The sequence below is a fragment of the Haemaphysalis longicornis genome, unplaced genomic scaffold (assembly GCF_048455015.1).
Source record: "Haemaphysalis longicornis isolate Haplotype H1 unplaced genomic scaffold, Haemaphysalis longicornis Haplotype H1 scaffold_1, whole genome shotgun sequence".
Taxonomy (NCBI): Eukaryota; Metazoa; Arthropoda; class Arachnida; order Ixodida; family Ixodidae; genus Haemaphysalis; species Haemaphysalis longicornis.
In genome coordinates, this window is record NW_027526203.1 from 6158711 (window position 1) to 6184875 (window position 26165).

The following is a 26165-nucleotide window of genomic DNA, read 5'->3' on the forward strand; positions in this document are numbered from 1 at the left end:
TTCCATAGCCGTTCATAGCCTTGATAAAGCCAATACATAAACGCACTGAAACCGAAAACATGATGTTTCAGCCACATTTTCAGGCACAGAGCACCACGGCGGTCGTATCTCGTCACTCAATTCGGGATCTGTGGCGCAGGACCGCAAGCTCATAGAGTTTGGCGCAATAGAGGCGGTTCGGCGCAGGATGGCTGAAGTAAACAAGTTCGGCGCTCAATGGCACAGCTGTTCCACCCCTGCTGGGTAGAAACGGCATATAAACGCACCTTCGGCGTGTCTTTTTTTCGCCTGCCTGCGAAAAGGCAGACGCAACTTTCGTCGAGGCTACTAAAGTCCCTTCATTGGCTTTTTTTGCCACTGAAGGAACTTTAATTGATATCCGACAAGAAGAACATGCTTGCAGGGAAGCAGCCGTTTTTGGAAGGGCCCGGCATAAAGGCTGCCGGGAAATTCCAGTTCCCGTCATGCTTCAGCATTTGCTCCAAAAGGCAGTTTTGGAGCACCTGCTCTTCGAGGGAACAGCGTGCTCCACGGCGGAGCTTGGCGGTCGCTTTTGATCGGCCACTGGAATTCAACATAAGTGCAAGGTGTGCAACAGGGCGGCACAAAACACCAATACCGCGTGCTAATTCAAAACGGTGGAATAGACATATAGTAGGATGCATGCTAGCTACGGTAAACTGTGAGGTGCAACTGGATTGGCTCACAGAGCCCCAGTAAGGAATTCGTGATGACACAACATTTCAAGAGAGCAGCAGGCAGGTAGGCAGCATGGAGGAAGGAATCGGGAGAGCAACTTGAGACACTGAAATGCAGTCGGGAGCGTGGCAGGACATACTACATGAGTGGAGGACCTTGGGACATAAGCAATCCCTCTGCTCAGCGTGTAAGAACAGGCAGCGAGCGATGGTGGTGAGAGTCATACGCACAGTTTGGCAGAGGCTCCCAGGGGATAGATGGCAGTTTCTGTTCAGCCGGCAGAGTAGAAGGAGGAGCAGAGACTCTACTCACTTCCACCTTGAGGGCTGCCGGGGGCGTCAGCTGTGGCTTCTGCACTGCTGGAGCTTGGGGTGGCACTTTGGGCTTTGAGGCCTCCAGCCTGGAATCCTCCACCCTGGATGCTTCCCGCCTGGATGCCTCCACCGTTGTAGTGTCCACCCGTGGAGATTCAACCCTGCTGCTGTCCGTCCCAGAAAGCTGAGACTTCTCCGGCCGATGTTGGGCCACCGAGCCCATAGTTAGTCTGGCTGAACCTCTCACCGGAGGCCCACCCTGTGGAGAGATGTGGACACATGACAACCCGACAATGCAACCATTTAGGGATGGTGTGCTACCCTCTTTCCAAAATATGCCCCCCTTTGATTATGAATCAGCTGTACACTGCAGTATGAAAAATGGGAACAGGGGACGATGCAACAGCCCAACCAGTGACGGCATACAAAAAGTTTTATCGGAACCAAATGTAAGGTTCGCAACTGCTGAAAAAAGGGAGAATTTTGAGCAAATTCAACGTTTGCCACCTCTTTCCAGCTAGGTTCTTTCATAGCCATGCCACAAGTAATAACTACGTAATCAATGTCTGCCAGTCAATGCTGTGTAGGGGCTCAGCTTGAAAGTGGACTTGGTTCATTTCACATGTACGCACATTCATTTTTACCAGGCAGTCAAGGAAGAAAGAACTGAAGAAACGTCAGCAAATGCGAGCGTTAATGTCCAAAAGGCAAACGGATATGCGGGTACTGCGGGAACCACAATGTTCCTCAGCACCTGGCTCAGCACTGCTCAGCTATGTGTTGAAACCCCGTGTCTTCTCATCATCTTTTCCCCTTGCACCCTTCTCTCCACTGTTATTACTAAGAGCCTTGGCAAACTTTTCTTGATAGGCTTGTATTTAGGCTTAACATTAGGCAGCCCTAACGCTAATGGCATACATAAAGCTGTGGAACAGTTGACAACGTTCGACATCTCAGTGCAACGTGGGCCGATTGTCATCCAGCCGGTGCAAAGCAGACTCTCTTCCCCGATCACTGCACTGACAGCAGTTTGCCAGGCCCCCCGGGGTCAATGACGCTATTGCTAAAGGGTCATCTTTCTCGGACTGTTCCGCTACTACGAAGACCATCGCCAGAGGCAGGGCCGTACCCAGAGGGGGGGTTTGGGGGTTGGAACCCCTCCTGAAATCTTTTCCAGGCAGCACATAAGCAATACTTACTGTTGCTTTCGGCAAAACTGCCCTCTTCCCCAAAACACATAACCCCCTCTGAAAAAAAATTCTGGCTACGGCCCTGGCCGGAGGACCGCCATCTAATGCTTTCACATTAGAATTACACTGACACTCTAATGCCTCTGGAATTTACCCTGGAAGGGGGCACAATCAAAAAGCAGCCATGCAGTGATCTTGCAAACTCACTCATCTCAGACTGCATGTGATTGATTGTAGGGTTTAACGCGCCAACGCAATGCAGGCGATGAGGCGCGCCGTAGTGGAGGGCTCCGGATTAATTTTGACCACCTGGGGATCTTTAACGTGCGCCGAAATCTCGAACACACGGGCGTTTTTGCTTTTCGCCTCCATCAGAAAAGCGGCCGCCGTGGCCGGAAATCGAACCCGCGACCTCGTGCTCAGCAGCGCAACAGACTGCATGTGGAAGCGAGCCAACAAAGCAACAAAGTGAATTTCAGTGAGGTTCTTCCAGTGCCCTCATTAGATTTTAATGGCAGGGGTGGAAAAGTGTACATAGGTTTGGGAGCAGTCCTGGGAGCAGGCAAAACTGCCTTTTTTAGCAGGCTTGGAGCAACCAGAAAGGCCGTTCGCAAGGGGCTGGCACAGCAGCCTGTGCCAGCCCCCTGCCAATGAGGTAAATCTATTTGTTTACTATATTAGGCGTTCTACCGTGCACTAGAACCTACTCCAAACCAGGAACGCAGTTCTTCTACCGCAGTCTACGCTCGTTGCAGCAGATCCGGCAACAACGGACTTCCAGTTACAACAGACCATTTCTGTTGGTTTGTCTGGTCCCCATGCATTTTAAATGAAGTCCAGTCCACTCCGCTCATAACAGACCTGGCTAGAGCAGACTAACGAGCTACAACAGATTAAATTTTAGGCGAAAATTGTTCCGACTGAATGTTTATAGCAGACTTCCGCGGGGCCAACACCCGATATGCTTTTTTTTTTTAGTTTGGCAAGAAAACTGTAATGTCTGGCAACATTGTTGGCAGCTGGGTCGCACAGCCAAGCCAAGCCATTGTTTATTTTTTTTTGGTGCGACCAGCGGCTTGAGCGGCAAGGTAGCTGATTCACTGTCGGATAAATTAAGCATAATTAACACTATTGAACATGGGGAAAATCAGGCCGACATCGCCAGAAGTACAGGCCTGTCTAAGCAGAAGGTCCACTCGACCGTCAAGAACAAGGCCGCTGCCGATAAACGCGACTCCGGTGAGATTGAAAACAGCACTGTTGAATACGCGAAGCAGTGCACCCGGAGTCGCGTCTGCCCAGTATGTAATAAAGAACTCTGGTTTAGTGAAGTTTGGTCTTTATTATTCCTACGCATGCATCGTTTCCAGTCCGTTTGGTGAAAAAGGTAAGAAATGCCTCAAGTAGGGGGTTGGTTCCCTTCTATTGTGTGCAATCTGCCGGTAACCGTGCACAGTTCAACTGGTCTAACTTTCGACTTCACAGCTGTCCGTCATCAGATTATTTTGTATCAGCTGTTTCAATTACCAGACTAAGATCATAAAAAATGTCAAAGCTGTCACGTCATGCAGCAATCCGATTTGTTTGACGAATGGTTTCGGGAAAACCTGCCTCGTCACAAAGAGATTTAAAAGAGCCTAGCTAGCGTATTTACTCAAATCCAGGCCGATGTTTTTTTAAAAAAAAAAACAATGTGCGAAAGTGGGGGGGTCGGCTTAGATTCGGGTACTATGGCTTGATTGCTAAAGGACCTGCCAGGCCAGCACCATGACAACTCGCCATGCGCCGATCTCAGGCTGCCGTGTGCAGGCGGTTCTACGGTAGCTGCACGGTGATGTGGTCACTCAGGCTCAGCGGCGGTGAAGTGGTCCCCACGGCTACACAGGCGAACCGCGTCGACTGCTTCGCACCGTCCATTATTCCCAAATCTCGCAGTTCCACGTTCATGTAGCGAGGATCGTCGAGCCGGCGAGCTTTCGCCCCGGCAAGGGTGGATTGTGGCACGTGATTACGGTGCCGGCAATGGTCTGCACTTTGACACCCCCTCCTCTCTTCCTCTTGCGTGGAGCGCTGGTGCGGGTGCGGAGGCGGAGTTGGCAGTTTTCTTGAAGCGATCGTTTGGTGTAGGCGTGGTGGTAGAGGTTTGGAAGTGTCACGCCTTCACCACGTCTTCGCGAAACGCCTGTACCACCTATGTGCATGAGAAGTGATGGCACCAACCAAGCGGTGCTACAACAGCGTGGCCTTTAAGCGAAAGGTCGTTTTGCACGCGGAGAAGACTTCAAACCTGCAAGCGCAGCGCGAGTTCGGCGTGAACGAAAAGAATGTGCGACGATGGCGCAAACAATGGGCTGAACTGTTCAGCTGTAAAGCAAGCCACATGGCGTTCACTGGACCAAAAACAGGCCGACACCATGAGGTGGAATAAATTGTCGCTGAGTTTATCAGGGAACGAAGGGAAGCGGGAATGCCCGTGACTACAGAGATTATCCAGTCGAAAGCCAGGGGAGTTGCCAACGTGAAGGGTGTCACACGAGCCACTTTTAAAGCAAGCAAGGGCTGGGCAACGTGCTTCATGAAACGATTTGGGTTCAGCCTGAGATGACGGAGCGCCGTGTGTCAGAAGCTTCCCGTTGACTTTGAGGAGAAACTTGTCAAGTTTCAGCGCTACGTGATGGACAGATGGTGGGAAAAGGGCTACCAACTGGGGCAAATTGCAAACGCCGACCAGACCCCGGTGTTCTTTGACATGCCAATGGCATACAACGTGAACAAAAAGGGTGCGAAGGAAGTCAAACTTAGGACGACGGGTTACGAAAACCAGCGAACGACAGTAATGTTGTGCTGCACCGCCGATGGATGAAAACTCCCCGTACATAATATTTAACTCTTTCGTTATGGCGGAAAAATTGCCGATTTTGAGTGCTTCCACAAAACGTTTTTTTTCTCTTGAGCTACTGGACACACTTAGCCTTGCTATGCATGAAATTGTAGCTTATAGATTGCTCTTCCAAACAGAAAGCAGCAGTTTTGTTAAAGGTACAATTACTTACAGTTTATTCGTCAAGTAATCAGAAAAAAAGCCCCCAAGAAAAGTATACGAAAAACACAAATCGGCAATTTTACCGAGACTAAAAATTATTTCAGGAATTTTAAGATATACAAATTGTTCCTACGATCTTTGGCTATGACTCAATATATAAATCAACAATGTACACCACGTTTTCGATTTTTGAGGGCCCGTCAACCTAGCGGAACTGACAGCTGTACCACGCCGCGAGGGCACTCAACGGTGAGTGAGTCTCTGTAAAATGCGCATCCAAGTATACTCTTTTGTGTTCTCGCACAAAATCCTTATCAGTTCGGTGGTAAAAAAAAAAAAAAAAAAATCCAGCACTCTCGAGAAGCGTCACACCTGAACCCTGCAGCGCTAATCTGACACGAGCGCCAGGTTATCTTGAAAGTAATAGCGCGATATGGTGCGGTGCATTTGGCAAAATATCCTGGCCGTACGTTGTCGAGACCCTAAACAAAAAATCAAAACCACAGTCCTCAGGTAAGAAGCACGTTTTGTTTATAAATACAGCGCGGAGTCACAACGAAATTACCTGCCAGCGCTTGTTGAAGTGCGAGGCACCTGAACCGGAGCTTCATCATCCGAACTGAAATCTGAAGATCCCACATCATTGCTTGACCCCTCACTGCTGCTGGAATCAGAAAAATCGACAGCAGGAGCTGCCGAGTGCTTGCTACAGCAGTCCGACTGTGCGGAGCGCGGCGCGAACCCGACGCCATTTTTTCTCCTGCTCCCCTCTACCTTCGGTTCAAATTTCTCTTGCTACACCGCCACCACACGAGACACATAAACAAACGAAACCGAAATTGAAAGAGAAGCTGCCAATGAACACACCAGATGGCGATAGTTGTCTGTGGAGCGCGCGTTTCAGATTTTGCGGGAGATTTGAAATCATCGGACACCGGCTTCCGGTTGCCTATGGCGCCGTCGTGAAAGAGTTAAGCGCAAGACTCTACCAGCGGGTGAAAAGTTCTCCAGAAATGTTGTTGTGCACGTTCACGACAAAGGTTGGATGTGCAGTGGCTTGATGGAGGACTGGGTAAAAATGGTTTGGGAACACCGTCCAGGGGCCGCGCTGTGCAAGCACTCACTTCTAGTGCTCGACTCCTACGGCGGCCATCTGACTGACGGTGTGAAGACCACGCTTTCTCGTGCTGGGACAGACATTGCCATAATCCCTGGTGGCATGACTAGCCAACTCCAACCCCTTGACGTCGCTATTAATAAGCCCTTTAAAGATAGGCTTCGCAAGCACTACACCAACTTACTTACATCGGAAGACCATCAGTTCATCCCAACCGGTCACATGACGCGTGCGTCGCTCAGCCAGCTGGCGGACTGGTTTAAGTTTAAGTTGAGGTTTAATGGCGCAGCAACCTTTCGGTTATGATGCGCCAAACACAAGGTAAGAAGATATCAATGTAAGTTAAAAGTTTTGTTCAAGGTATCATAAATATAGAAATGATTATTTTTAAAAACTGTTTTGTGAGATGAAGTGGCTAAAACTGGTGTAAAAGCCAGTGTCTAAAAAATTCAAAAACTTTAGTCAAAGGTACCATTGGTTCATCACTAAGTAAAAGCATTGGGTGTAAGGGTATACAAAAGGTGTATAAAGCTCTAAAATGTCTAATGCGGGCTGCTTCTAGGTATGGACAACTTATTAGGATATGTAGTACAGTAAGAGGTTCTCCGCGGTGCTCACAAATGGGTTCCTGTTCCTTTTTCAACAGGAAGCCATGCGTCAGCACGGTGTGACCTATACGCAGCTGGCACAAAATAACCTTGAAGAAACGATCTCGGTGTCTACAACTTTTCCATTCAGATACGTAAGGTTTGACTAGATGTAATTTATTTCTGGTTTGTTTATCCCATTCAGACTGCCAGTACAACTTCATTGACTTTCGTATGCTGTTTCGAAGGTCCTGGTAGGGAAGCTTTAACTCTGTTATTTCAAGATGCTTGGTCTCATATGCTGCTTTATCAGCGGTTTCTTTTTCTGGGATGCCGATATGGCTTGGTACCCAACAAAGAACAACTCTGACCCCTGCTAATGTAAGGCAGCACAGTCGGTTTTTTAGCTCACCTACAGCTGCATTCTTTGAAGGGACAAGGGAGGTTACAGCATGTATGGCACTCAAAGAATCTGTAAAAATGGCCACTTTCCGTACTCCCTTTGCTACAACATCTTCAATAGCTGAGGTTATACCAAGAATTTCCGCAGTAAAAACGCTACTCTCATCAGCAATCCTCTTTGCTACTGTCACCGGTGGATTCAAAACAGCAAAACCTGCATGACAGGAGGTTTTTGAGCCATCAGTAAAGTAGTGGCAATAGCTACTGTGTTTGTCCTTAAGTTCGTGAAATTCTTGGCGCAGAATTTGGTGTGGAAACGTCTTTTAGATGCGACGCATCTCTTGCTTTCGGGCATGTCCCTCCATCGGCGTTGTTGTTGTCGTCGCGGCGTCCGCACGCTCACTGCACATGCGCAACTCTCTCCCGTTCTTCTCTCCGACAGCTGCATGCACCACTCTCACTCTGTCTCATTAGCATAACAGCTGCGCATGTGCGCTTCGCTACGCTCGCGTCTGCTCCTGCGCCGCAAACGCGCGCATGCGCGACTCTCCTCCGCTGTCTCCTCTCATTCAGGTGCTGTGAATATAAAGCGGGTAGCGCGCTGCGGCGGTTCAGTCAAGCACTCGCTCTCGCTCGAAAAACGGCAACCAGTCTTTCTCTCAGTAAAAGAATGAATATTACGCCCATCTTCCCGCGTATGAGAACACTTGCATGTGATGGAATGCATCCTACGTGTTCACAACACGTTTCACCCGATTTAGAGAATCAACCCAATGGAAACGCCAATTGAACCCCCCGATGCGTCGCATCACATCAGGGTTCCCTCACGGGAAGATGGCGTAATTTTTTTGTCGTATTTTAACAAGGACAGATCACATTCGATGGCCCTGTGGTCCCAGGGGGCCACAGCATCCGAAAAACTGGGAAGGTTCGACGGGCATATCTTGAACGAATAGCGAGAGGGCGGACCACTCTGGGCTTGTTTGCATACAGTTTCTTGCACCTATTCTCAAACACTTCACCAGCACAGTGATGGTCCTTTATACAAGCTGTCTTGGCGACATATACTCCACTTAAGTATGCTCGACGGTACTCCAGGGGCCATTCATTGCACTCAACGTAGAGACTGTCGATAGGGAAGGTGCGATATGCACCTGTGGCAAGTCTGAGGCCCAGATTGTGTACTGGGTCGAGTGAGGTGAGGAAAGACTGGCGGGCTGACCCATACACGATACAGCCATAGTCAAGACGAGACCGAACCACCGAGCCATAAATTCTTAGCATACATGTGCGGTCTGCACCTCATGACTTGTGCGACAAAAGTTTCAGTATGTTCAATGTTTTCGTGCAAGTAATTTTGAGTTTCTTTATATGAGTTACAAATGTCAATTTTGAGTCAAATGTGACACCTAAGAATTTGTGCTCGTTGTGTACTGGAACGGGTACATCCTTAATTTTTATAGCAGGGATGGGATGCATACCTCGTTTTCGCGTAAAGCCCACACATGCACACTTTCATCCACCCATCGTTGTAACCGGTTTACCGTAGTTTGGACCTGCCTTTCACAGATCGAGAGGTTACACGAGCGAAAAGCAATCTGCAAGTCATCCACATAAAGGGAGTACATGACTGGCCGGGGAATAACCTTTGCCAAAGAATTTATCTTGATGGCAAACAGGGTTACACTCAGTACACTGCCCTGAGGAACTCAATTTTCCTGACTGAATGTACGGGATATTGTATTGCCAAGCCCTACATTGAAGGTTCGTTCCTGGAGAAAATCTTCAATACATGAAAACATTCGCCCTCTGATTCCCATTGCTGCTTATTCCTTGAGAATTCCATAACGCCAGGTTGTATCATAAGCCTTTGCCATATCAAAAAATATGGCAAGGCAGAACTGATTATTAACAAAGGCATCTCGTATCGTTGTTTCAAGCCTCACCAGGTGGTCAGTCGTAGACCGAAACTGCCGAAACCCGCATTTAAACCTATCTAAATAACCAGAACTTTCAAGAATAAAAACCAACCCAAAATTCAACATCTTCTCAAAGGTTTTGCACAAACAGCTGGTCAAAGTTATGGGTCGGTAGCTTGATGGACACTCTGGGGGCTTGCCGTCTTTCAGTAATGGTATTACAATAGCCTTTTTCCACGCTTTAGGCAGCCTACCTGTTTTCCAGATTTTGTTAAAGAACTCCAAAATCACTTCTAAACACCCATCACTTAAGTGCTGCAGAAAGGCATAGTGAATAAGGTCGGGGCCGACGGAGGTAGCCTTGCACTGAGCTAATGCTCGTTTCAGTTCACACAAAGTGAATTCTTTATTATATTCCTCTGTTATTGCTATTGTTTTTAATCTTAAACTTTTCAGCATTATTTTTATGAGCCAGGAATTCTTTTGTATAGTTTTTATCACTAGAGACTTCTGCAAAGTGGGCACCCAAAACATCTGCTTGTGTTTCCAGTAAGTTGCACGCACCGTCTGTAGAGGAAAGTGGTATGCTGAACCGTCTGTAGTCGCCTTTAATTTTACGCAAATGGTCCCAGACCTTTTTTGTGGGAGTAGCAGTATTTATTGTACTAACAAAGCTTTGCCATGAATTCCTTTTGGCCACTTTTCTGATTTTCCGGGCAGCGGCATGGGCTGCTTTAAAGCGCAGACAGTTCTCTAAGGTGGGGTACCGTCTAAATATACCCCAAGCCTTGTTCTGCTTTTTCCGGGATTCACGACACGCATCGTTCCACCACGGTTTTGGTTGCTTGGGAATCCGTCCAGATGTCTGGGGGATCGCAACTTTTGCAGCTGTAAGAAGTTCCTCACAGATGCAGGTATTTTCCTCATCAATGGACATGCTGCTGTCAAAATGATCAAAGCAAACTAACTCCTTAAATCTTTCCCAATGTGCCCTCTCGAGCTTCCATCGGGGTGCACAGCCCTTGAGGGAAGGAAGGGTTTGCACTTCGCGCAGCAAGGCAGGAAAGTGGTCACTTCCATATGGATCATTCACGGCACTCCACTCATAATCCATCTGGAGGTCCGGTGACCCAACACAAAGGTCTAGAGCAGAAAAGCTTCCATTACCTGCAGAAAAATGCGTCTTACCTCCGTTATTGAAAACAACTAAGCTGTTGGTAGTTACCCACTGTACAATGAGTTTTCCCCGGCTATCTATTCTTTCACCTCCCCACAAGTAGTGATGAGCATTGAAATCTCCCACAATAATTATTGGAGCTGGAAGTTGTTCAACGAGGTCATTCAGTTCCTGTAAGGACACATGATCTGATGGTGGCAAGTACAGTGAAACAACAGTGACAAGCTTGTTAATATAGACTTGTGCGGCAACAGCCTCCAGCGTAGTGTTGAGTTGTATCGACTTGAGAATTGTGCCTGGTGCCACAGCCAAGGCCACACCGCCCGAGGCACGGGTGCAGTCTTCTCTGTCATTTCGAAGGAGGTGAAAGTTGCGAAAGATGTTGTCATGTCTTTTTGTTAGATTTGTCTCCTGCAAGGCTATTATTTTGGGTTCATATTTGTGCATAATTGCATGAATATCATCTATATTGTGTAATAACCCACGGCAGTTCTATTGGACTATTTGCATCATATGGGTGTCTCCTAGAGTTTTCGCGTTCGGGGTCAAGTAGGTGTGGACGAAGACATGCTCCCTGAGGCACTAGGGCACACCTCCATCTCCTCCTCTACCTCTCTTGCACTGCCTTCAGTTCCGTGAATACCGTTAGGGGTACCAGGTGGTTTTCCCCGGCCCTTTGGTTTCTGCCGAGGGTCGGGGGGGGTCCCCAGGTTGCTGCCGCCCAGGAGCAGCACCTGCAGCAGTGCCACTTCCTGAAGGCGCCTTCCTCTGAGGTGTGTCGACCGTCACCCGAGGAGAGGAGGTCGATGGTGTGGCAGGGGCAGGGCCTGCACAGTCTTTTGGTGGCTTAGAAGCCACACCACTTTCTTTGGTGGCCGGGAGCTTGGCTGCCAGCTTGACTCGTTTAGGGGGCTATGGCTCTGCGCAGTTCTCCTGAGTGGACTGCGCCAGTGCCGGAAACTGAGGCAGCCCCGCCCCCTGACGGGCTACCTCAGCAAAGGACCCTTTCCGAGCGAAGGCAAGGCGTTGTTTGGCCTCCTGGAAGGACACATTCTCTTTCAGCTTGATCGCTAGCAGCTCTTTTTCCTGTTGGAAGCGTGGGCACTTCCTGGAGTACGCAGGGTGTTCACCGCCGCAATTCCCACATTTGCCTACTTCTACATCACAGGCGTCATTTCCATGTTCGGTGCTAGCGCACAGTGCACAGGTCGGTTTTCCACAGCATGACTGCTGTGTGTGTCCGTACCTCTGGCAGCGGAAGCAGCGCCTGGGGTTTGGTACGTACGGTCTCACGTAGATTCAGGTAGCCTAGGTGTACGTTGTCGGGTAAGGTGGTGGAGTTGAAGGTTAGAACCAAATGTTTTGTGGCAATTTCCTCATCTTTCCTGCGGATCTTTATTCTTCGCACTGCAATAACATTTGTCTGTTCTTCTTTAAACCCCTCCAGAATCTCATCTTCAGACACATCAATCAAGTCTTCGTCCGACACTACCCCCAACCTAGTATTTAAGGAGCGGTGGGCAGTTACGTGAACCTTGTGTGTTGCTAGTTTAGTTCTTTCATTGACAGCAGGGCATCTGACTGAAATTTTGCTTGGACCTCCACAAGGAGATCCCCAATTGGCAGCTTTTTAACACTGTATCTTGGTCCAAGTATATTTCTCAGCTCTCTGGCTACAGCAAACGGTGACACTTTCCTCAAGGGCTTCTGAGGATCATCAGATTGCATCACCAGATATTTCGGGAAGGTCGTCTCAGTCAGTGAACGATTGCTGTTCGAACTTTGAGAGGCATTAACTTTGGTGTGCCCTCGTTTAGGAGGGCGATCAGGGTGAAGATTTTTCTTGTTATCCATGAGAAGTGAAATGTTCGGCAGCGGTGCTGGTCGCCCACCACGGAGCCCAACAAGGGAACGTGACTTTGTCACGCTAACCATACAGCGCTACTATAACCCCATGACGTCTAATCAAGGCTGATTATAACCACAGGGTTAACCCTTGCCGCCAGAGGGGGAAAAGAGGAAGCTCAGGAAAAGAATAGGTGACAGGACAGGGATGGAAAGGTGACAGAAAAGAGAAAGGAGAGAGAGGAAGGATAGGAAAAGGCGACTAGCTGATTTCCCCAGGGCAGGTCAGTCCTGGGGTGCCGTCTGCAAGAAGCAGGGGCCGAAGTTGCGTGTTGTTTCAGCTGAGGGGCAGTAAAGGTCCAAAAACAACCTGAGCGTCAACTCAGCAACCAGGATTCCCTTTTCCTTGGACATGGTTAAGCCATGCACAGCTGGGGGCTCAGGGTCCGCGATGTCGCCACTACCGTCACCTTGAACTCACAAGGTGCCCCTGCGGGGGCTGGCGGACTGGATCGCCGGCGGCATCGAACGAGATTCCAGATGAAGCCATCATTAGAGCTTTCAAGAAGTGTTGTATTTCAAACGTGATGGACGGAAGCGAGGAAGATGCCCTCTGGGATGAACTCAGCAACAAAGAGGACAGCAATGATGCGGACGATGATGACTATGACAATAACGAATAAAACTAACGTACAGGCCTATGGAGTGCCCGCATTCGGCCTGAATTCGAGGTACGTTTTTTGGGGGGTGAGGGCCTTGCGAATTTGGGGGGGGTCAGCCTGCAATCGAGGGCGGCCTGAATTCGAGTAAATACGGTAATTCTGATGGCCCTGACTGATTTTTATAGCTAGGTAATAATTGCTTCTAGTTATATTCTTGCTTTATTTGCTCAGCTTATCATGCGCCTTTCTTTGTACACTTGACTGCATGCGCTAGGCCTTTTCCAAGTGCCATTGCTAAGCTTTGGAAACGGTGTTTAGGTGATTCTTTGCCCTCGCGTGAACACTGTGCAGAGGTTCTGCAGCCGTAAATAAAGAACAAAGAGTCTGTACTGTGTATATGCAATATCGGTCAAAGTACCCCCTTTATAGCTCACACCCCTCCCTCTCATCGGATACTGCATACTTTGGCTACAGCAGACGTTTTTTTCCGGATTAAGAGGGTCCGTTGTAATTGGCATAGACTGTATATCTAGAATTTTACAATATGCGGAGTTATCTACTCCCTCAGCACTACCGAGTGCACTGGGTTGTCCCCGTCCTAAGGGTAAACCTCATGCGCCGAGTCGAAGGGGATCAGATAACAGACCTCGCTTTGTGTCTGTAGATGGCAGTGCTAAGTGAACGAACAGCAGTCTTGGGTAAAACAAGGCGTTTGACTGAATTTTTTTTCTATCAAACAGCGGTTTCAGCGCACACGAAGCAGAACATAGCTTTGTCTTCGCCTGTCACGGGGTAGTGAGAGTCAATGAATGCATGCCAAAGACTACATAAGGAGTGTGTGTTAGAAGGCATAATTAATGTTGGGCCATCCTCCACATAGGCAAAGCTAACCCCAAAGTTCGCTGGCGAAAATGAGTAATTACCTCACAACAAAGGTGAACCGAATTAAAGGGACACTGAAGTGAATTTGTCAAGCTCCTGTTTTTGCTTGCACTGCGTAGACTGGCTCAAATTAACACAATATTCATCATTTATCCGGTTGATAAGTCGGTAATTATTTTATAAAGCCCGAACGAAGAATAACTACCACGCGCGGTCTGCGGCGGCCGCACCAACTAAAGATTGTGACGTCGGGAGGAGGTGCACCGTGATTGGACGATGTCCAAGATTAGCATTCAAACAAGTTTCAGTTTCGGTTCTGTAAAACAACATGCTTGACATCAGACGTTATCGTTGGATGGGCATTCTCGATATCCCAATAATCGTCATACCGCACTTCTGCCATGTTGTCGGCTGTAAAATGCCTAAGATAAGCCTCCCGGGATGGCTTGGAGTTTGCCTCACTCATGCTTGTATCGTAAAAAGTGTGTTCGCACCAGGCCAAGGGTCTGCTGATTCTGGCCTGTGCCCACTGCCCGCAAGCAGTCGGTGCTTTTGGCAACAGCACGCCAACGAGAACTCGCTAGCGCGTCAGTGTCAGTCTGCGTGCGTTCCGCGAACTCGCTTGTGGAGCAGTGAACGTTACGGCCCAAAAATGGTGAACTCAGAATAGAAAGCATCGGCCAAAAACAAAAACAAATCAACTGGCAAAAAAAAAAAAAAAAGTACCCTTGGGGATTCGAGCTTGCGACTTGCAAAACTACATACCTAGAAGCCCGAACCACTCGGCTACGGGCTAGCGCCGCCAGAAGGGGAAATATAAGGTATATAATGTATAACCATTTTACAATTTTATTTAGTTTTGGCATTTCAAGCAGCTTAGGTGAATATTTTTTGTATAGCACTCGTGCAGCAAGCGTCCCCCAAATTTTCACAATATCTAACGTCTAGCAATTGCATTTCTTAGGAGGAAAAGCATTCGCACATGCGTAGTCGTGCTGCTGACCGCTGTGCTTGTTCACCCAGCCTGAAAAAGTGCTTGCTGCTCCCTAGTTTTACGCTGTACGGTAAAATTTTCAGTTGATTTTATTTCCTTAGTACCTATATTGACTTCGCTGACTCTTCTCCCGTGTTTAAGTGGCCCTAGATATTCCTACTAGCGTACCAGTCAGCGAAGTGTCGCATGTGCGCTTGTGCAGCACTTGTGTGGAGCGACCTGTACTCGGAGCTTGATACAGTGTACATACTAACAAAGTAAAGAAAGGCCCATTCTTTCATTCACAAGCGTATCATGGCTCAGTTTCAACTGAGCGAACGAATTGCGACGACTCGTCGGTGGCCGGCAAACGCTGGGCCGACTGACTCTGTCGGAAGGTCGGCGAGCCGTGCAGTAGCGCAGTCAAATTCGCGTAAACGCATTCAGAGTGGTCGAAACATGGCCTATGGATTCCGGACTACAATTTGTGCTAGTAATCCTGCAATGTTTACAAATCACTTCAGTGTCCCTTTAACAAGCGAAGGCAAAACATCCAAAACCCGATTTGTTCAATACATGCAACTACACTCATCAAAAATGGTTGACTAATTGAACCTCACCTCCAATAAACTACAATCTTTCATGCGAATCTTATTCTGTTTTCCATCTGTTTGTTACTTGACACGAATACATTTCACTCATTTTTGGTCATTTCCAATTGACTGTGGCACAGAGGCCTGCACCGGCAAACAAAATCGTGCAAATGTGACGGCTAAGCAAGAGCCAACTTTTATAGAATTGATGAAAATGGAATTTTAACCGATTTGAAACCAAAAACATGATGTTTCGCCAAGTTTCCGGGCACGGAGGCCCATGGTGGTCATATCTCGCGGCTCAATTCAGGCTCTGTGGCGCAGGATGGCACTGATAACAGAGTTTAGCGCAGTAAGGGCAGCTCAGTGCAGGTAAACAGATTGGGCGCTGAATGGCGCAAATGTCGCAGCTGTTCCACCCCTGTGTTTGGGAACATGTTTTAGCGCTGGGCAGAAAACAATCATCTTTTTTTCTTTAGCAGTAATGGGCTACCATGAGACAAATTCAACCAAGCTATTTTTGTTAGAAAGCTGTTACTAGAGACACCTACTTTTCTAGTGGCTCATTCTTTTCATGACTACGTTGGCTTGAGTTGGGGAAATCGCGACAACTTTTTTTGAATTGAATAAGGGAGCTCTGGCCTAATTGCTCGTAGTATTAGCATGACAGGGCTGATATGCAAGATTGTTTAGTGAGAAACAAGCGTTATCACTGTCAGAATAACTTAATAACTACAATAACTACCAACACATAATGATATTCATTGATGCCAGTGTTCGTATTGGAAATTCAGGAGGTCCATCACGGTGACACAATGGCTGCGTGCTTAACACACCAGACAGTTGTTTTGAAGGTCGGTAGTTGGAACCCCGCCATAGATTTTTTTTTTTTTGTATCATATGAGCATTTCATGTTTCTTTTCTCGCGGTAGATGACTTGCAGTGAGATGATAGAGAAATCAGTAGATTATTTGTGACTGGAACAATTTCTACAAATTCAAGTGACTTAACTCACACAACACTTTCGCTAAAAATCCTAAAACCACACAAACTAGCAACACTCACTTTTTCTGAAGCTTCTGCGAGTGACTTGATTAGAAGTAATATTACTGTTAAACTTACCAGTGCTATTCTGAAGGCTTCGACACCTTTTCCATTCAGCAAAACAGGCCACAGGGCAGTGTATCCACCCCTCCTGCATCTATATGATCAAAAAAGATAAATGTTACTGCAACGCAGGAAGCAATAAGGTGTGGGGGACTAACAAAAGAATATAGAGGAGGCCGTAAGGAGAAAAAAAAATACCTACGGGACACCAGCATCACAAATGCAATGTGACAATTGCTACGTTCCTCGTATTTTCATGGTGCCTTAGCAGTTGCTTTATTATCAGGCTCTGAACTTTCACACTACTTTCATCTAACATTAGGAGTGGAACTGGATCACAGGTTTGTGAAGGAAACTGAATTGCTGTGAACAGACAGACATCAACCCGAGCACTGTTTGCCAGCAAGCATGTAATAACACATGTAGTTCAAGGGACCATGTAGACAGAATACAACTTTGTTCAGTTTGAAAGAACTAGCCTTTGGAAACTCCATCAGCTCCAATCCAAACCGGAAATGCATTCTTTACCCCCCTGGAAGTACGCAAGTAAAACGGAATATTTTAGAATTTCTCACTGTGGCTTTGGCAGGAGAGACGCAATATGGGCTAGCACCAAAAAATTTCGACAGGCGACACTCTTCTCCCGGCTCTGCGACAGTAGCGTCGGCGAGCTGGCGCTCCTCCGTCACAACATCCTCCACCATGTTTTCCTTGCATTTTATGGGCACATGTTCGCCTCTAGACTTAACATGGGTGACTACAGCCATGGTCGCTGAAGTGTGGAAAACCGCCTGGTATTCCCTTCTCTTTCGCAAGCTGTACGAGATTTCCGGGCAAAAGCTCTATGCTCACAGCTTGGTGCATGGTGCTCGCTCAAGTACAAACTCCACCAGGGTGAAATTGACTTTTGGGAATGCCCCCTTTTTCAGCTCCCGAAGGCTTCTTCCAGTGCTGCCGCCCACAAAAATGATTAAAAAATAACAGCAGGCATAAATTATGAATGGCAAAAGTTGTTACAAGTGAAGACAGAAGCCACATGGCATACAATGAGTTCTGCCTGGAACAGTTTTAATTTAGCATAAAAATTTTACTTACATTTTGCTTTCACAGCAGGCCATATTTGGCACCTTGCACCAATTTGAGCCCTCCAAGACGGCAGTGCCGCACCCTGCCTTTCAAGTTTCCGTTCTTCAACCGCTCCGTTTATCGATTTCTGCTCTTTAGGCTACCAGTCCTGCTTTTATTCTGCCGCCCATTTTACCCTTTCCCCGTCTCGTCTGCCTTTGTGCTGCGGAGAATAACTGGTTTTTCATTCATTTTGGTTACATTGCTCACAAAAAAAGAGGGTGAAAAAAAAAAAAAAAAACATTTCCGAACTACTGTTCGTTGTGCTTGCCGTGTTGGGTCTTATTCTAGTCTAACGTTGCCTTTAAGAATCTCAGTCCACTGATCAAAACTGTCTGAGTAATCAAATCCTCATTAGTGTTTATACAACTCTTGTATGAAAGTTTTGACGTATTAGCATAGTTCAAGATTACTTTACCTGCTTTATGTCTGTACATACAAAACACACCCACATATATTATAGAAGACTAAAGATTGGCAGCCTCAGCCTAGAAAACAATGCCCATTTTCGGGATGCGTTATGTAAGGGATACATTGCCTCAGTGATAGAGCATTGGTGAGAGAGATGCAAAGTGCGAGAGAAGATCATTAAACACACCTGTTGGGCAAGTTGGTGCATTATGATAGAAAAAATTGAGTGCAAAAGAAGGACAACGTCCCGGGACGTCCCGTCATCCTTCTTTACTGTCGATGTGAGAGAAGAGTTGATTTAGCAGGAGCAAGTTAGCAAAAGAGAAATTAGGTGTTGCTGAAGGTACTTTTAGGGGAGACAGTTCGTGAAAAGGATGTGATGTGTCGAAACGGTTCTTTTCAGTGAGGAAGGGGGGCGGAGGAGAGGAAGGCACTGGATAGTGACACTGCAGGACTTCCGCTGAGGCTTTGGGAGACATCAGCAGGAGGGCAGACACGATAGTACATGACCAATATATTATCGCAGCATGACATGCATAGGCAGTGCAATATAAAATAAAGAACATGTCCAAGAGCACCGCTTCCAAAAAAGTAAACGTAAAGTTCTTCCCCTCGCAGATGGCCACCTCCCAAGTCGCGTGCTTCCCGAAAGAGCATTTATTGTTGAAAGCACAGTTCTTGCACGTGTTCACTTTTTTTCGCACTAGTATTTAGGCCTGTAGTGATAAGAGCACTGGACTTCTGCACTGCCTGCACTCTTGATGATGTCTCCCAAAACATCACTCGAAGTCCTGCAGCATCAAAATCTAGCACCGTCCAACCCCCCCCCCCCCCCCCCCCCCCCCCCCCTTTCCGAACTGCAAAGAACAATATCGACACATAGCTACCCTTTTCCCAACACGCTCCTCTGAAAAGTACCTGCAGCAACACTTGGTTTCTCTTTTGCTATCTCGCTCCTGTCAAACCAACTGTCTTCTCACACAATGCTTCTCTCTCGCCAACCAGTACCCGCCGCGGTGGCTCAGTGGCTAAGGCGTTGCGCTGCTGAGCACAAGGTCGCGGGTTAGATTCCCGGCCGCGGCGGCCGCTTTTCTGATGGAGGCGAGAAGCAAAAACGCCCGTGTGTACGAGATTTCGGCGCACGTTAAAGATCCCCAGGTGGTCAAAATTAATCCGGAGCCCTCCACTACGGCGCGCCTCATCGCCTGCGTTGCGTCGGCGTGTTAAACCCTACAATCAAAATCAAATCAAAATCTCTCGCCAACCATCTTAGGCATGTCAAAGATCACCGTTGTCGCTTGGGTTGAGGCTGCTCCTCCAGTTTTGTCCTCTGTTTGCTCCCTATTTTCTAAGCTCCATCATTCCACTTGTAAGTGCATGTGTTGGTAAAAGAAGCCAGGCACCTCATGTAGCTTAGAGGGAAAATGAAAATGAGAAATATTGCATTATCTGGAAACAAAGTAATTATAATCATTAAAGTTGGATTTACTCTCTCCTACCTGATTAGTTAAAAAAAAATGTAAAATTAGCCTTGTAACGGACGATGCCAACGTAGAATGCTGTTGAGTAGCCCAAAATACACTGAATATAAAATTACTGCAAAAATTTCATCAATAAAAGCAACTTTATGGCAGTTGAATAAAATGCAAAGAATGCCGGTACAATGCTACTATCATTCATACGCATTTGCTGATAACAATGCCATGGGCCGTGAATGTTTGGAATTTTATCCAAAGCATCGTGAAATCATGTACGCACACAATAATTTAGTGAAAACTGCTGCATTACAGGTTTCTGGTCAGCCTCTACAATGAACTCAAAACTCCTTAGCTATATTCACTCATTATAAAGTTAATTATTTTAATTCCATTAGGATACATAAATGGCATGTGATAGTTTATGCCACCTTTTAATTTTTAATTGCCATTGTGCTGGAAGCTTGATCCAACATTGGTGGTAATATAAAGCTTTAGTCAATTTACGTGAAGCCTTTGGTGCATAGACGTAAAACACAGGATTCACACAACCTGTCTGCGATAAAAGAGTGACACCAAGGTTCAATTTTTAAGAACTCACACAGCATTATAACATGCAAAGGTGCCTTCATGCAATTACAGTAGTCAACCGCTACTTGGAATTACTTTTTAATCAACATTATTTTCCTGATCTCTTGAGGACAGGAAATGGCGGTTATGATCTGAACTGAAGGAACTGAGATAGTGACAAGTGTAATGTCAACCTGTAAAAAGCTGGAGTACACCATGATAATGGACCTCTGCAGGACTTGAGGACAAAGAGCAGCCATATCTGATTGAGCCAAAGGTGAAGGCAAAAAGTAAGGGTGGGAGCAGTCACAACAACACATAGACGTTCAGTGGCACAAGCAGGTCAGAGTATCAAGGGCCAGTCTAAACTAAGCACAAGCAAATTTTACATCCTCTGAAACCTAGCACAAGATGGCACGGGCACCTCCCACATAACTGCAGACAGCCATGTCAGTGAAAATCTGCAGCGTTGCAAGAGCAGATTTTACCTGTTGTCATGACATGTTTCAAATCTGGGTCATTCCATGCCAAACACCCCACTAGTTGGTGCTCGACACTCTCTAACCTTGTGGGAAAAATTAATCGCTGATGTGAAGATTCGTTTGGCCTTGCAGGAGTGTGACACGTGGACATGGAACTTGGGAGAAAGGGAAGTTGTACTTACAACGTTACAATGGTGAACAGTGAAGAGTACTAAACTCAGCGCAAAGCAAGAACACAAGGGTCAAAGTTGGAGTCCTTGAATTTCCAGTTCAAGTGAAGGGAAAAAGTAAATGTTCTCACCAACTCGAGGGGCGTCGTTCAGCGATGTGTGTCGCGGGTTGTTGTTTGTCCAGGTTGCAGCAGAGTGTTGGCCCCCGATTGCAAGTACTGCTCGGACAAGGCAAGTGCAGGTGCAGTGATCCGTCCTGGGCCGTGAACACAAACCGAGGCCAAGTGTAGAACGGAGCCCAGTCGTCTGCGAGCCGGCTCGAATGTCTGGAACCACTGGTACACAGGATCTGCGGGCCCATCTCCAGTCTTCGTCAGCTCACCAGCTCCAGAGTCCTCCGGTTCCGCGATCAGCCTCTGCCTGAACCGCATTCGATTTCTCTCATTGAGCGCCTCCTCCTTACGTGATTTTAACAGGCTGATGTGTCTATGGCTCTGTAATACAGCACGTACGAAACCTAAAGAGAGGGAAGATTATGGACTTGATAGGACTTTGTTGCTGGCTAGTTGATTCATGACACACCATCGTTGCACAACAGGCACGGGTGACAGGACGAGTGCTGTCTGTCCTGTCACCCTAGCCTTCATCCTCGTCTTTCGTGCAGTCTTATTCCTTCGTGTGAGGATGAAGCATGTCTACTAGTGCAGCGCTTGACTGCACACTCGAGTAATGCCCAAGTAACAAACATGTGTGGTAGAAAATAATAAGGGTGCAAACAGGCGACTCACCACATACAGAAATTACGTGGTCAACACGTGTTATATTTTGTGGCATGCTCCAGGCTTCTTGTGATGTATATCGCGCGGACATGACAATAAAAGCAAGAATGCTATTCAGAATAGCTTTTCCCCATAAAAATCACACTGCACTGTCAAAACCAAGCTTGCCTATTAAGGCAGACCAGAGTGCCAAGAATAAAATTGCACCAGTTGACACAGCGAAAACTGTTTGCTGCAGCAGAAATTGTCAAAGGGTTGAAAATGATTGACACCTTTGCCTATTTTTGTAGTTCGGTTTGTTATTTCACAAATGGTCGAAGAAAACTACAGGACGAAAAAAAAAAAAGGGAACAACTTAACACACTTTTGAACAGGGTGCTGTTGATAACTAATGCCATGTATTACAGGATTATACCGCTCCGCTCAATGGTCAAATTTTTTTCTCAGACCAACGGTGCAAAACGCAGCCGTTAGACAGCGAACACAACAGTCGCTCTAGAGACAAGTTTGACGTGGGCTGCATGCACAAGGGAAAACAAAGCTGCCTTAAAGGCTATGGACGGTATTAACAAGTTAGTGCGTGGCAAAGAGAAGAGAATAGACATGAATCGCTCGTTTTCAGTTGGGGCACACTTAACAGCACGCGAGCAAACAAGCACGGCAGTCACCTCTCATCGGCTAGAGCATGCCACTTGGAGATTCTCCGGAATAGATATTCCCCTAAAACTCAGTTCTTATTGCACCGTGGCAAAACACCTACCACTCAACGAGAAGGCCCAGGTTCGAGTAGGGGAAAAGTGTGTTTTTTTTTTTTTTATCTTTCAGAATTTTTGAGGGTTTTGCTCGTTGCGATTTTGTTAATGCATTTTTTCATTACGGTTATAACTACATCAAGCGATTGCCGCACAGAACTCCTAGAATGGGTTGGATTGTTTAATATCGGTTGCGTGCTGGGTCGTTGGGCTGGGTGAGATTAGGTTTGTTGCAGTTAGGCTGCATTTGGGTAGGGTAGAAAATTTCGGGTATAATTAGTTAGGTCACGTTAGGTTAGGTTCGGTGAGGTGACGTAAGGTTATGTTAGGTTACGTTGAGCCGTAATATTATTCAGCGAATTTCGGGCAAGCCAGCTTTTACGGTAACTGCCGCAAGAAATTCCCGGAGGCAATTCTCACGGCTGCCGTGAGATTAGACGCAGCCGAAATTGGTCCCGACCATTCAACAAAAACGATCGTCGCGCGACAAAGCGACGGAATTCCCATCGCTTTCGTCGCACGTGTGAACGGACCGGCCTCAACTTTCTCGGCATGTGCCCAGAAACCCAACAGACAACTTTTTCACTCGGTATTACGAGCAGGCACAGTACTCACGTGAAAAAATACGATGACACTGTCTGTGTTCCAGCAATTCCGGCTTCGCGCCCAACCGTAACCGTCGCACGCCGTCGACTTGCTGAACTGGTTGCGCAGCGAATTTCACACAGCAAATTTCATACCGGTGTCACGCTGTTTCCATCCCGTAGCAGTTTTAATAGGCTAATTCGTACAAAATGCATCGACTTGCCCCACAGCTTGCCCTGCTGGCTTTGCGCCACCCATATATGGCGCCGCCGGCTTGAGACATGCTGGGAAGTGCTTGAAGCAGAAGTGCATGAAGAGACCTGCCTCACAGCGGATTGAAGGGGTTCTTTGTAATCCTATTGTTCCTTTTGAAAGCAAACTTTAAACAAAAACATTGGTACAAAATTGGTTTTGGTATAAACTTTTTATATGTGTACGTTTTACTTATTGTATATTATTTTTGCATTACGCACGCAAAGAAGTCGCTGGACTAACTGGCGGCTTTTTTAAAAGCACTGAAAGAGACGACGCTCGGGAGATTTACTCCACACTATGTGGCACTGCACACAAAACCCCAACATAAAGAACATCACACCGAACAACAGATCCACGACACAATGGGAGGCCACCCTGCTCAACCCGCATCCAGCTTGCCAGAAATGGCTTGCGGACCGGGCTGAGAGAGCTACGCGTCGACCACCGGCAGCCCCGGATTAGCGGGCCCGACCATGGCTCTGAGCAAATAAAGTTCTCTCTCTCTCTCTCTCTCTCTCTCTCTCTCTCTCTCTCTCTCTCTCTCTCTCTCTCTCTCTCTCTCTCTCTCTCTCTCTCTCTCTCTCTCTCTCTCTCTCTCTCTCTCTCTCTCTCTCTCTCTCTCTCGCACACAGGTGCGCAACTGAGCGCAACATGAATTACTGGTATAAATAAAAGGATGATTTCAATACAAAATAGCATTGGTTGGCTAAAGGAAGATGCAAATGAGGATTTAAATGACTAAGACGTATTATATGCTTTTTGTGGTCGTGTTCCTGCTGTGAATTGATGCGACGTTTGAACACAAAGCTCCGAAAGCGAGCAAGTGGGATGCTTTACATCAATATACAATTCATGTACAAAAGTACGAGCGGCACATGACGCACTTCACTTACTGCTGCCTTGATAAAACGGGACTGAGCATACCATTTGCTGTAAAGTAGGCTTTGTTGCACGACAGCGAAGCTGTGCAAGAAAGCAGGCGGCACAATATCGTGCGTAAAAAGGCTGAATTACAGGGCGGCAGAATTCAGGCGATAATGCTACGAGCACGTCACGCGTCCAAATCTTCTCTCGTCTATTTTGTGGGGTTCCTGGGCGGGCCATGTGGTTGCATGCCCCCCCCCAGGTACCCCACAAAATCCGGTGCACCTATGTTAGTAAAACTTTTAACGTAAAAAAACAGACAACTTATGTAAATCACAAATACATGCAAGCAATGTCATTCATACTTGCTGCTTACTTCATCAACTTGGAAAAGCTTAGAGTAAAGAATTTACTTCCTACATACCCATCCAGTATATTGTTATTCTTGTATGTGGTTTCTATGCGGTTCTATATTATTTGCTAGTATTTGCACGCTTCAGCATGTTCATTCGCCCATAGTCCCCGACAATTGTAAGAATAAAAAAAAATGGCTACCATAGGTGTGGTATGCATTGCTGATGACTGCTTTGTGATACGACATAGATCTCCATGACTCTTTGATAGCGCTTTTACGCCAAAACGCACTGCAGGAAAGCCAACTTTATCTAATGGTAGGGCTTATGGTGGCGATGGTGATGATGAAACACGGAGCAGGAAAGTCAACTTTACACAATGGGAGGCCAAATTGTGATGATTGTGAAACCCCAAGCAGGAAAGCCAACTTTACACATTGGGAGGGCACATAATGAAGAAGAAGAGGAAGGAGGAGGAGCAACGCGAAGCTTTGCTGAGCTAACCGAAGCAGCACATTCAGATGACCAATTATGTTCAAAAATCATAACACCCCATTCACTTAGCTCAGCACTTAGCATTGTGGACTTTGTATTTGTATCAGAGAAAGCTTGGCGTTTCACCGCATTTTTTTTTTTTTTTTTTCAAAAACGGGAGTTACATTTTTTATCTTTTGCATTCCAAAAAAATCAAATTTTGTACCGCTAACGCCTACAAGAAGAAAGCCAGGGTCTGTCTGTCTGTCTGTCTGTCTGTCTGTCTGTCTGTCTGTCTGTCAGCCAGTCAGTCAGTCAGTCAGTCAGAAAGTTCCTGCGTTTTTGCACCCGCCCCTTTCCATAGGGGCGATTTCCGGTGCAAGCCGTGTGAACTTCCCAAGCGTTGTAGTCCCACACAAGGGCCGAGCTCCAGGGCGGGAAGTCCCTTGTACCTATTTTACCGGTAGGTGCCCGGCGCCACCAAGGCTCACGAATGGACATGGTGCCTTCCACAGCCACGGTGGACGCTCAACTCGCAACCGCCTGGGGCAGGACATGCCGCCAGACTCTTTCACCGCCATCAATGGCGCAACGCGGCATGGCGGCCGGGGGCCCCGCCAGATGGACAAGGGTCAGGGGCCCCTCGCAAATGTAAAGGCAGCTTTCCAGGCGTGGATTCCCCTTTCAAGGGTCCGCACTCGATCAGGGACGCCTGTACCCGTTAAAGAAACCGGTGGGTGCCCGGCGGGACCAGGATTCGAACCGAGTACCTCCCGCATACGAGGCGAGTCATAGCCTCCTGTATAACCGACTGTGCCAGCTCTATCGCCCCGAAACCCATTGGAGCAGCCCGTTCACTGTGGGGGGTGTTAGGTTCCCAGGTTTTAAATGCAGAGCATTTCAGTAACTCACGATGTCACCAGCGTTGACGTCCGTAGTCCGCACCATCGTTGTCCCTACTATATAAAAAAAAAATACTATCCGGCGCCCGGTTTCGATCCCTCGATCCTGCGGGCGGAACGTAATGTACATGGTGCTCTACCCACTGCGCCACAAAGCCGGCGCAGAATGGGACGCTACGAACGCGCCTTATATCGTTGACTCATTCAAATTACTGCTGACGAGCACTCTCTCGTCAGCAGTTGCCACAAGTGCAACAACATTAACGTAACGCAAACTACTTAACGTCGTGCGCCCCCGGAAATGCTCTGCATTTGATCGTGCCCCTCGCGAGGGGGATGTTTCACTGCATCTTCTCTCGGTCGCGGGACCCGTGGCGCCATCTGGCGGAAGCGCGGCACAACTCGTAGCACTTTGAAAAGATGCGGCGCCAGCCAGCTGTGTGTGTGCGTGCCGCACT

The 26165-nt window shown here is 47.3% G+C and overlaps 1 long non-coding RNA gene across 1 annotated transcript in view; it reads right to left on the reverse strand.

The window, feature by feature from the left end:
• LOC144174970 (uncharacterized) overlaps window positions 1-23118 on the reverse strand; it is a 36993-nt gene extending 13875 nt beyond the window's left edge. Inside the window, exons 1-4 of the long non-coding RNA XR_013323567.1 lie at window positions 22890-23118; window positions 20875-21163; window positions 16526-16604; window positions 1012-1272 (exon numbers count right to left, since the gene is read on the reverse strand). This is a non-coding gene — a long non-coding RNA (uncharacterized LOC144174970). The remainder of the gene's footprint in view (window positions 1-1011; window positions 1273-16525; window positions 16605-20874; window positions 21164-22889) is intronic.
• Window positions 23119-26165: the final 3047 nt, after the last annotated feature.